An 11,677-nucleotide genomic window follows, 5' to 3' on the forward strand; every position below is an offset into this window, starting at 1 on the left:
TGAAATATATATATATATATATATATATATATATATATATCAGACCTCTCCTTTTTAAATTGATCTCAGTAACTATGTACTGAAGAATTGAACAGAACCAAAGACACTGCTCTGGATCCATCCCCAGGATGCAGACTTCTTCTAGATTCTCCTGCTTTGCGTAATTGTCTTTTGCCAAAAAAGCCCTGAGTGACTTCAGACTTTCCATTTCAACAGAGCTCATTTTCCTTGGCAGGACAACTTCTGTCGGATAGAGCCAGGACATTGTCAAACCTCCAAGAGAGAAAAAGTGAGGGAGAGAAGAAGACTGTGTGTGTGTGAGGAATTGCTGGGGAGAGGTGTGCTGTTACACTATTTGAATCAACTGTGAATACACAGCAACGTTTAATTGATTGGCCAGACCTTTGCAGTAAAACAATGCCAGGAACAGTTGTGGCCACTAATGTAAACAGTCCAGTCTTCTGAACGGGCTCTCCTTGTTCAGCAGAACTCTGAACAATTTCATCTGACCATGTCATTCCACTAAATAGGGTCATAAATAATGTTTTCTCATTCTTGGTTCCTGTTAGAGTGGTCTCTTTTTGTTCCTATAAGTGTTTTGTCATTGAGGAAATCTACTAAATCATACGTGGTTCTGAAACTGTGGTAACTGTGGATCCCAGAGGAGAGAGAGAGACAGACTCAAGAATCGATTTGTTCAACAATACTGATTCTTTCAGGAATTAAAAAGGTAATAGTCTTCATGAGTGAGTTACTGAATTATTCACTCAACCAATTCGTTATATGTTATATAATGTATATGTATATATGTATAAGGAATAATTTACAGACAGGGATAATGGCTGGATTTACATTATCCTGTTCATTACACAGCCACATAGTTAAATATTTCAACACAAAATAGTGATTTGAGAATAAATATTTTATTAGCTCACTTGTAAAAAAAATTTAAAATGAAGCTTTTGTGAAGAAAAAAATCAAGCAAATGAAGTTGAAATATTGATTTGAGTTGAATTGTTATAAAATCATACCTGTAAATTATCTGAAAAAATACTGAAGACCTCTGAGGTCATGTTCACTACAGTTATTAATTGAGATGCAAAATGCCAACAGTTGTGTTAATATGAAACGAACGAGAGAGTGTTTTCACAATGTGATCCAAGAGATATGAAAGTGGCAGAATAAATTATTCCAGAGCAATGTTTAATAATAAAAAAAAAAATTTCAAATTTGATTTCCTTGATCTATATAATTTCTATACAGCTCAAACATTTATGTGTATGTTGCTGACAGTCCATAAATGTGAACTAAGAGAGATGTGAATTTGTTAAAAGCTATTAATGTTGACAAATTCTAAAAAAAAAATCAAAAACCACTACAGTCAGGGACTCAAACTGACTGACCTCACAGCGGCCCATTTCACACACCTAGTGGTGATCTATCATCAATAGTTGTAAAGAGATTTTGGCATTATGGCTACAATAATAAACATTCCAGACAAGATGTTGATGTATGAAATCCTTGAATGCTCTTCATGGATGAAACGGCCTTCTCTCTCAGCCTCACAATCAATGCTTTGTGTGAAGATTCATCTGCTCCTCACAGTCTTTAAAGTAAATAAACACTACATAACGTCTCCTGCAGATTCTTCAAATTTAGTTCAGAAATCAGGCTTCTGCATTTTCCACTTGCCTTCAGAGAGAACTAGAAGTGAACACGCTTACTTACACATCTGTTATTGATTTGAGGAGAGCCTGGAACCCCTCCGTTTAAATCTGTCAGTTTGAGGAGCACATAGGTTAGTATTTACTGACCTCATGTGGGACCGACTTGCCTCTGGCCAAACAGGTGACAGAGGGTCAAGTTTATGTGTCTGTGAGTGGAATGTCTGTCAGATGTCTATGGCCATCTATCATGTATGTGGAAAACAATTTTAATCCAACACGTGTCTTTTCTGTCTTGCAGAAGATCAAGTCGATGAAAGTACCCAGAGTGAAAGTATCAAAAACTGTTTTTCCTGTTTTGCAAACAACTCAACTAAACCTTGAAATGCAGTCTACGTTTTTTTTCTCTGCCGTCTTCCTGTCTGTAATTTCTTCTTCATCTGTTTCTTTCTGACACCGCACAGCGTGCTGTAAGACACGTACTAGTGCAGATTGGAGATCAGTTTTACAATGGTGAAGATCAAGACCTTACTAAATGATCCTGCTCCCAGATCAGGCCAAAAAGATGACAAATGGCCTCTCAGCCCCAGCTTGGACTGGTTTGCTGTGCTCTCTTCCATGAAGACAGCGGGCCAGAAACATCTGAAGCTCTCGCTCTAGTGTTCCGCTGGACAGATGTGTGTAATTTGACTTGAACTGTTGAACCGCATGCCGTCAAACTGTTTATTATCAGAGGTCTGGCACACACCAGGTTGCACAATATTTGAAGGTCGTGTGATTAGGCAATATTGCGCAATGCATGGCGTCGACAGTGAAGAGTTTAAGAAAAAATGTGTTCCTTGAAAATTTAATTAAAAAAAATATATATAAAATAAATCAATAGGGGCAACCATCATATCATTTTTAATGTTCCCAAATGCAGGTCAGTTGACTGCAGTGACTTGTGGCTTTGTGTGGGCTTTCTGGTTCCATTCAGAGACAGCCTCTAAGAGCCACATTTTTGTATTTGGTCAGATCTAAATCATAATTAATGAGCACAACTGTAGTTAAATCTAGAGATTATTGTGCTCAGCAGTCCATTTTGCACTTTGTATGCTGTTACATTTTGTTGCCTTCACACCTCTGAATACTCTCAAAATGGTGAAGTGTGCAGTATGTACAGAAGGGAATTAATGAAATTCTCAACTGTTTCGAGAAGACACACATTGTCAGTGTGTTTCCTGCATGGTTATAACCATTATGGCTGGAAAGTATAGCTAACTATATAGTAGTCATATTTATATATTTGCTCTGAAATTCAATTCAATATTCAAAGCAAGAAATACAGTATACTCAACTACTTTAAAATATTTGTTAATGTAATAGTGTGATGTTCTTCACACTATTTTTAACAAAATTAACACAATAAAGAACATTTAACGTATTTCAGAATATTTCATATTTAAAAAGATATAGTAATAAACAGTTCTGTTTTTAACACCAACATGTTAAGAAGTAAAGGAATGGGACAGTTTTATAAATAAATATAAAATTTTATCATTTGAAAATATTTACTAATAAAATATTTGCTCACACTTTATTGTAAGGTCCAATTCTCGCTTTTAGCAAACATTAACTATGACTTTTGCCTCAATAAACTCCTAATTTGCTGTTTATTAATAGTTATAAGTTAATTGTTGAGATTAGGTATTGGGTAGGATTAGAGATGCAGAATATGGTCATGTAGAATATGTGCTTTATAAGTACTAATAAACAGCCAATATGTTTATAATAGGCATGCTAATAAGCAAATAGTTAATAGTGAGAATCGGACCCTATACTAAAATGTTACCAAATATTTTGATGAAAAATTCCATGATTGAACATTTTTGAATAGTGACATAAAATGTTGAATCACGAAACGATTACATGATTCATGCAAAAAGACTGAACCAATTAAACACACTATTTAAGATGTGAGATGAGCAAAGGCCATGAAATTGCCATCAAGACACACTTTTAGAAAACTTATATCCAAATGAAACACATTAAAATCTCAATATTTACAATACTGATTCATTTTACATCACCAGAAAAGCATTGCACATATATTCTGAATATTCAATATGTCGCTCAGTCCAAATAACCACCCACCAAGGTGTTTGAAAGTCTTGCCTGTTTCACAGCTGGAAGAGATCTGCCCGCATTCCCATTAGGCTGTGCAGACCCAGGGGGCAGCGATAGCCCTCCCCAGCTGTCCCGAGCATTGTGGGAAAGCCTGAGCCTCTTCTAGAGCAGTGCCAGAAAAGATTCAGCCCCTAAAGCGCAGCGTGAGTGCCAGTAACCGAGCATGCTAACTAGCGTGACCGCTAACCACCCAGAGACTGAACATCATACAAAGAGTAAACTTACAGAAAAGCAGCGAAGAGAGAAGGGAAACAGAAGGAAAGGAGGACAGGAAAGGATGTGATCGCTAGAGATTACATAGTCCTTCCAAAACAGAACACAACCACCGAACACACATTTTTCTTTTTACTCGAATGGCAAGAGTTTTTACCCCTTGAACGATATTAGCCCTCTTCCCTGAGTGTTATGATGCCCCTGCTCGTAACGAGCAAGGCAGCTGTGTTTGTTTTCCAGCAGTGCATGCTCACATAGGGCTGGGTAAGAATTGTTTTTCCTTGGTGAGGCTGGAAAACTCACAGCTGCATTTAAAGACTGGGGGAAAGTGGAGAATGTGAACAAGAACGAACAACTGCAGGTGAAAACCAAAGAAGAGACCGAAAGGAGTGAAAGCGAGAGAGAGAGCAAGACTTAAAAAGTACAGCTTTTAGCTCTTCCGAGGTAATTCGCCCTGACAGCAGCAGTGGGGCTGAAGATAACTGTCTGGCTTTGACAGATCCCTAACCAGGAACAGATCCCACATCTCTCCCTCTTCCTCTTGCGTTTGGAGGTCAGGCCCCACCAGGAGTGACCGTGGGGTCAGAGGTCAAATTTCAGTCAAAGTGTTCATAGGAAGTGCATCCGCTACAGGCTCTGGTTGTAGCCCTTTTGCAGAGCTCAGTTTAATGGGCCAGGCGGTCACTAGGGAGGTCTGCTGTTTCCCGTACTGTACAGGAACCTCTTGCCACTTCACTCTTTGTAGGTTGGTGACTCACAAAGGAGATTTAGTTCCTCTGATTTCTGTTCTGCGTGCACATGTGTGTAGGTGTGTGTAAGTGCATGGCTGCATGCAAGCAGCTGGGTTTCTATGCCAAGAAGAGATGCAGTCCACCGAAAATGAGTTTGAAAGCAAACGATTGAGCTTATCGTTGAATACTTCTAGTTACAGTTCCATTAACTGTTTTGGCTTCCAAGGCTATATTAGTCTACTGTACTGATTAGAGATAACCATCTAAAAGTAAACATTCAACAATACCAGTATTTTCTAGTATTGATATCACTGAGTATTCAGTTCAATACCAAATTGAGTTTTATCTCTGTGAACGCAGCGAATGAACAAATGTACATCTTGGTTAAACAGCTTGCCTTATTTGGGTTATAAATGTAAACACAGTTAGTGACTGTTAAGAGGTGATGCAATAATGGGATATGTTTTAAAATGTCATATCTGCACACCTTGCAGGGTCCTAATGTACCTCCACTTACCTTCCACTGTCAATTACTATATATCGAAAAACAATTTTTTAGCTGTTTTGAGGGCAATACCCTTTCAAAAGGTACTATTATGTACCTTTTAATATTGTACTAATTTCCAATCTTTAGGGGTAAATAAGGTGTATCTTTCGAAAGAGTACTCTCCTAGTGACAGCTGTTTGTATTATTATTTTTTTCTTAATCGAAAACAATATTGACAAGCATAATGTATTGCTCTTTACAGTGCACAAATAATAAACACTGAAAAAAATCTAAATATATTTTATACTATGTATGTGTTTTTTATTTATTTATTTGTTTGTCAGTTTATCAAAGGTCAGTTCAGATTATTGAATTTTTTATTGCATGTATTATTTTCTTACATAGTAAATAAATAATGCATGCTTCAAAAACATCAAAACATTTACATTACACTAATTATTTATTTATTTAACTGGGTTAGTTTAGTTTATTACATAGTAAATAATAAATACTCTGAATTTAAACTGTTTACATTACACCTTTTTAACTTTATGTATGTATGTATCTGTATGTTTACTTTTTTGTTTATTAAAGGTCAGTTCAGGTTCATTGTTCTTTATTACTATTTACATAGTAAATAAATAACATACTTCAAAAATGTCAAAACTGTTTACATTACACTATTTATTTATTTAAATTAAAGTTAAGTTATGTTTATTTCTAAAAAAAACAACCTGCAAAATATTGTTTACATTACACTTTGTTTATTATTTATTTAAAGTTTATTAATTTAATTCGATTTATTTTTTCAAATAAAGGTTCAGTATCTAGGTTTGCTGTGTTTCGAAATTGAAACCAAAAGATCAATAAAGAACATTTAACGTATTTCAGAATATTTCATATTTAAAAAGATATAGTAATAAACAGTTCTGTTTTTAACACCAACATGTTAAGAAGTAAAGGAATGGGACAGTTTTATAAATAAATATAAAATTTTATCATTTGAAAATATTTACTAATAAAATATTTGCTCACACTTTATTGTAAGGTCCAATTCTCGCTTTTAGCAAACATTAACTATGACTTTTGCCTCAATAAACTCCTAATTTGCTGTTTATTAATAGTTATAAGTTAATTGTTGAGATTAGGTATTGGGTAGGATTAGAGATGCAGAATATGGTCATGTAGAATATGTGCTTTATAAGTACTAATAAACAGCCAATATGTTTATAATAGGCATGCTAATAAGCAAATAGTTAATAGTGAGAATCGGACCCTATACTAAAATGTTACCAAATATTTTGATGAAAAATTCCATGATTGAACATTTTTGAATAGTGACATAAAATGTTGAATCACGAAACGATTACATGATTCATGCAAAAAGACTGAACCAATTAAACACACTATTTAAGATGTGAGATGAGCAAAGGCCATGAAATTGCCATCAAGACACACTTTTAGAAAACTTATATCCAAATGAAACACATTAAAATCTCAATATTTACAATACTGATTCATTTTACATCACCAGAAAAGCATTGCACATATATTCTGAATATTCAATATGTCGCTCAGTCCAAATAACCACCCACCAAGGTGTTTGAAAGTCTTGCCTGTTTCACAGCTGGAAGAGATCTGCCCGCATTCCCATTAGGCTGTGCAGACCCAGGGGGCAGCGATAGCCCTCCCCAGCTGTCCCGAGCATTGTGGGAAAGCCTGAGCCTCTTCTAGAGCAGTGCCAGAAAAGATTCAGCCCCTAAAGCGCAGCGTGAGTGCCAGTAACCGAGCATGCTAACTAGCGTGACCGCTAACCACCCAGAGACTGAACATCATACAAAGAGTAAACTTACAGAAAAGCAGCGAAGAGAGAAGGGAAACAGAAGGAAAGGAGGACAGGAAAGGATGTGATCGCTAGAGATTACATAGTCCTTCCAAAACAGAACACAACCACCGAACACACATTTTTCTTTTTACTCGAATGGCAAGAGTTTTTACCCCTTGAACGATATTAGCCCTCTTCCCTGAGTGTTATGATGCCCCTGCTCGTAACGAGCAAGGCAGCTGTGTTTGTTTTCCAGCAGTGCATGCTCACATAGGGCTGGGTAAGAATTGTTTTTCCTTGGTGAGGCTGGAAAACTCACAGCTGCATTTAAAGACTGGGGGAAAGTGGAGAATGTGAACAAGAACGAACAACTGCAGGTGAAAACCAAAGAAGAGACCGAAAGGAGTGAAAGCGAGAGAGAGAGCAAGACTTAAAAAGTACAGCTTTTAGCTCTTCCGAGGTAATTCGCCCTGACAGCAGCAGTGGGGCTGAAGATAACTGTCTGGCTTTGACAGATCCCTAACCAGGAACAGATCCCACATCTCTCCCTCTTCCTCTTGCGTTTGGAGGTCAGGCCCCACCAGGAGTGACCGTGGGGTCAGAGGTCAAATTTCAGTCAAAGTGTTCATAGGAAGTGCATCCGCTACAGGCTCTGGTTGTAGCCCTTTTGCAGAGCTCAGTTTAATGGGCCAGGCGGTCACTAGGGAGGTCTGCTGTTTCCCGTACTGTACAGGAACCTCTTGCCACTTCACTCTTTGTAGGTTGGTGACTCACAAAGGAGATTTAGTTCCTCTGATTTCTGTTCTGCGTGCACATGTGTGTAGGTGTGTGTAAGTGCATGGCTGCATGCAAGCAGCTGGGTTTCTATGCCAAGAAGAGATGCAGTCCACCGAAAATGAGTTTGAAAGCAAACGATTGAGCTTATCGTTGAATACTTCTAGTTACAGTTCCATTAACTGTTTTGGCTTCCAAGGCTATATTAGTCTACTGTACTGATTAGAGATAACCATCTAAAAGTAAACATTCAACAATACCAGTATTTTCTAGTATTGATATCACTGAGTATTCAGTTCAATACCAAATTGAGTTTTATCTCTGTGAACGCAGCGAATGAACAAATGTACATCTTGGTTAAACAGCTTGCCTTATTTGGGTTATAAATGTAAACACAGTTAGTGACTGTTAAGAGGTGATGCAATAATGGGATATGTTTTAAAATGTCATATCTGCACACCTTGCAGGGTCCTAATGTACCTCCACTTACCTTCCACTGTCAATTACTATATATCGAAAAACAATTTTTTAGCTGTTTTGAGGGCAATACCCTTTCAAAAGGTACTATTATGTACCTTTTAATATTGTACTAATTTCCAATCTTTAGGGGTAAATAAGGTGTATCTTTCGAAAGAGTACTCTCCTAGTGACAGCTGTTTGTATTATTATTTTTTTCTTAATCGAAAACAATATTGACAAGCATAATGTATTGCTCTTTACAGTGCACAAATAATAAACACTGAAAAAAATCTAAATATATTTTATACTATGTATGTGTTTTTTATTTATTTATTTGTTTGTCAGTTTATCAAAGGTCAGTTCAGATTATTGAATTTTTTATTGCATGTATTATTTTCTTACATAGTAAATAAATAATGCATGCTTCAAAAACATCAAAACATTTACATTACACTAATTATTTATTTATTTAACTGGGTTAGTTTAGTTTATTACATAGTAAATAATAAATACTCTGAATTTAAACTGTTTACATTACACCTTTTTAACTTTATGTATGTATGTATCTGTATGTTTACTTTTTTGTTTATTAAAGGTCAGTTCAGGTTCATTGTTCTTTATTACTATTTACATAGTAAATAAATAACATACTTCAAAAATGTCAAAACTGTTTACATTACACTATTTATTTATTTAAATTAAAGTTAAGTTATGTTTATTTCTAAAAAAAACAACCTGCAAAATATTGTTTACATTACACTTTGTTTATTATTTATTTAAAGTTTATTAATTTAATTCGATTTATTTTTTCAAATAAAGGTTCAGTATCTAGGTTTGCTGTGTTTCGAAATTGAAACCAAAAGATCATGAAACTTCACAATTGCATCGACTATTGAAACTTTAGTCATCAAGATTAATACTAATCATTTCATATCTGAATAAACATAACAAGTGTTGACAAATCCACAACAAATTTTTACATAGACAGCTATCACCAAAATACCTTTTTTACACTTCCATCAATCGATTTACGGGTTATGGGGATGCTGGAGCCTATGCCAGCATCTCGGACCGTAGGCAAGGAAACACCCTGGATGGATTGCCAGTCCATTGCAGGGATTCTAAAAACTTGCAACACAAAATTCTGTGCACACCTGATTCACACCCCCTCAAACTATTGATTCAGATCTTGTTTGCATGAAGCCCACACATTCACCAGCAGCTCTCTCGCACGCCCACTTTGTGTTCCTATAGACCATCTACAGTACAAAAACAACCACCCAGAGGTGAACCTGCAAACCTCCAGCTGAGGTCATTTAAGCGCTAGAGTGAGAGGAAAGTTTGCTTATTTTATTGACGTTTCAGGTGAAGAAATGCTTCCAAAAACACGAGACCCAGTGACCCCCGAACTTCCTCACCGTCCAACTGCAGCACAAAGCTCATCCGGTGCAGACGTAACAGACACTAGACACTGATCAACAACTGGAGGAACTCTCAGGTGCGGTTTCTGTTCTGCGGTGCAAGGATGCTGTATATTTATAGCTACTTAAATCGTATTTAACTTTAATAGAACTGGGGTTTCTTTGAATGACATTTAATTCTTTTTCAAAGCTTTGAAGGTCTGATTGACTTGGCTAGGAATACCATGTCACATACTTGAGAGGGAAACCACTGGCAGATGGAGAGAGAGAAAATCATCCATGCCAAATCAGACCAACAGATGCAACAGCTCTAGTTCTTTACTGGTCTACAACAAAGCTACTGTTCTTCTGTGCAATTCTTGTTTGTACGTTTAGCGTGTACTGTTGTATCAAATAATTTTGAAGCAGTTCCTACAGAAGTATAAAACAGACAGACAGAGAGAGCAAGAAAAAGGAAGTAAATGCAACCCTGGAGTCTTTCATAAGTACCCATATGAAAAACAAACCCATTATATAGCATTTATGTAACATTTATAAATGTGCAGGGAACTATTTAGAAACCTGAAATTAGCCCTTATATGACACGAAATAAACAGGAAGAGAGAACATGCAGTAAAGATCACAATACTGTAAACACGTTGTATAAATTGATCAATAATACACTCGAACAAAATAAATAATACAAATAAGTCAACAGTAATGGAAGTTATAAAGAGCTACCAAAAAATCCAGTACTTCTGTCATACTAATTATAACTCTTACACTACTCAATTTGAGCTCTTAAATTTTACTTATTAAATGTACAGTTATGTTAACACTCAAACTTTAAATATTCTTTAAATATATATTTTTTTAATTTTTTTTATTCATAAATTAAAGACTTTAGGAAGCTCTTATTTCCAGTGACAATTTTACCTGGCTTTTAAATGACAGCTGACCGGTCCATAGTTTAACAAACTAACAGTCTAAGGAGTGATAAACTGAACAAAAAAAACATTAGACATTACTGACCTTGCTTATTAACCTCAGTAATTGACAGCGAGAACCACTATCCTTATAGCGTCCCTCTGTCTCCCTCTTTTCTGTCTTGTCTTCCTCTGTCGCACTTTCTGATGTGACCCCCTTCTCTCTCTCTCTCTTTCTCTCTTTCTTCCCTCCTCCGCCGTGTGTTTCTCAGGAGGAAATGAATGGATGGCTCACACAGTGCTGTTCTACTCACAGAGCTCGGGTCACATGACCAGGCTGAATGAAGAGAGGGGGTGGACCCTGAGGCTGCCAGGCGAGAGGACAAGGACTGCGTGTGTGTGTGTGTGTGTGTGTGTGTGTGTGTGTGTGTGGGTACTGTATGAGCAAATGAGAGCGGAGGTGCCAGACTATGAAAATGTTGTGGGTGTTGAACTATGCATTTATGTGTCAGTAGAGTTGGTTTATTTGAACTTTCTGGTGCAGATGGAGACTATCTCAAATTATTCTCAAAAGATCATCAGATACACATTAGTTTTAGAGCTCTCTTATTATATGTAAATAGTTGTCTTATTTGTGTATATTTTTATATCTATATGGTACAATGAAAAACCTTTCACATCCACAGAAGCTTTCTATTACACAGAAGGTTCTTTTGATTACTAAAATGTTCTTCACGTTAAGAAAACTGGTTATTTTAAGAACTGTTAACTGAAAGTCTATATTTTTAAATATATATTTCAGAACATACAACTATAATATATTTTATACATTTCGAAATATATTCAAAATATGTTTAAAAATATATTTCTATATTTTTACATGCACGCACACACACACACACACACACACGCATAGACTTACAGTTAAATATATACCGTTTCGAAGTATATTCAAAATATGCTTCAAAATATATATTTTACAAACGCAACCCCCCCCCCACACACACACACACACATATATATATATATATA

At 36.1% G+C, this 11,677-nt stretch overlaps 1 protein-coding gene across 1 annotated transcript in view; it reads right to left on the minus strand.

Annotated features, from left to right (window-relative positions):
* Positions 1–10,935, minus strand: part of LOC107567993 (Krueppel-like factor 12) — a 33,854-nt gene extending 22,919 nt beyond the window's left edge. The window contains exon 1 of the mRNA XM_016253827.1: positions 10,752–10,935. The gene's annotated coding sequence lies outside the window, so the exon portion shown is untranslated. The remainder of the gene's footprint in view (positions 1–10,751) is intronic.
* Positions 10,936–11,677: the final 742 nt, after the last annotated feature.

Source organism: Sinocyclocheilus grahami, unplaced genomic scaffold (assembly GCF_001515645.1).
Source record: "Sinocyclocheilus grahami isolate Dianchi unplaced genomic scaffold, SAMN03320097.WGS_v1.1 scaffold1204.1, whole genome shotgun sequence".
In the NCBI taxonomy this organism is placed as follows: Eukaryota; Metazoa; Chordata; class Actinopteri; order Cypriniformes; family Cyprinidae; genus Sinocyclocheilus; species Sinocyclocheilus grahami.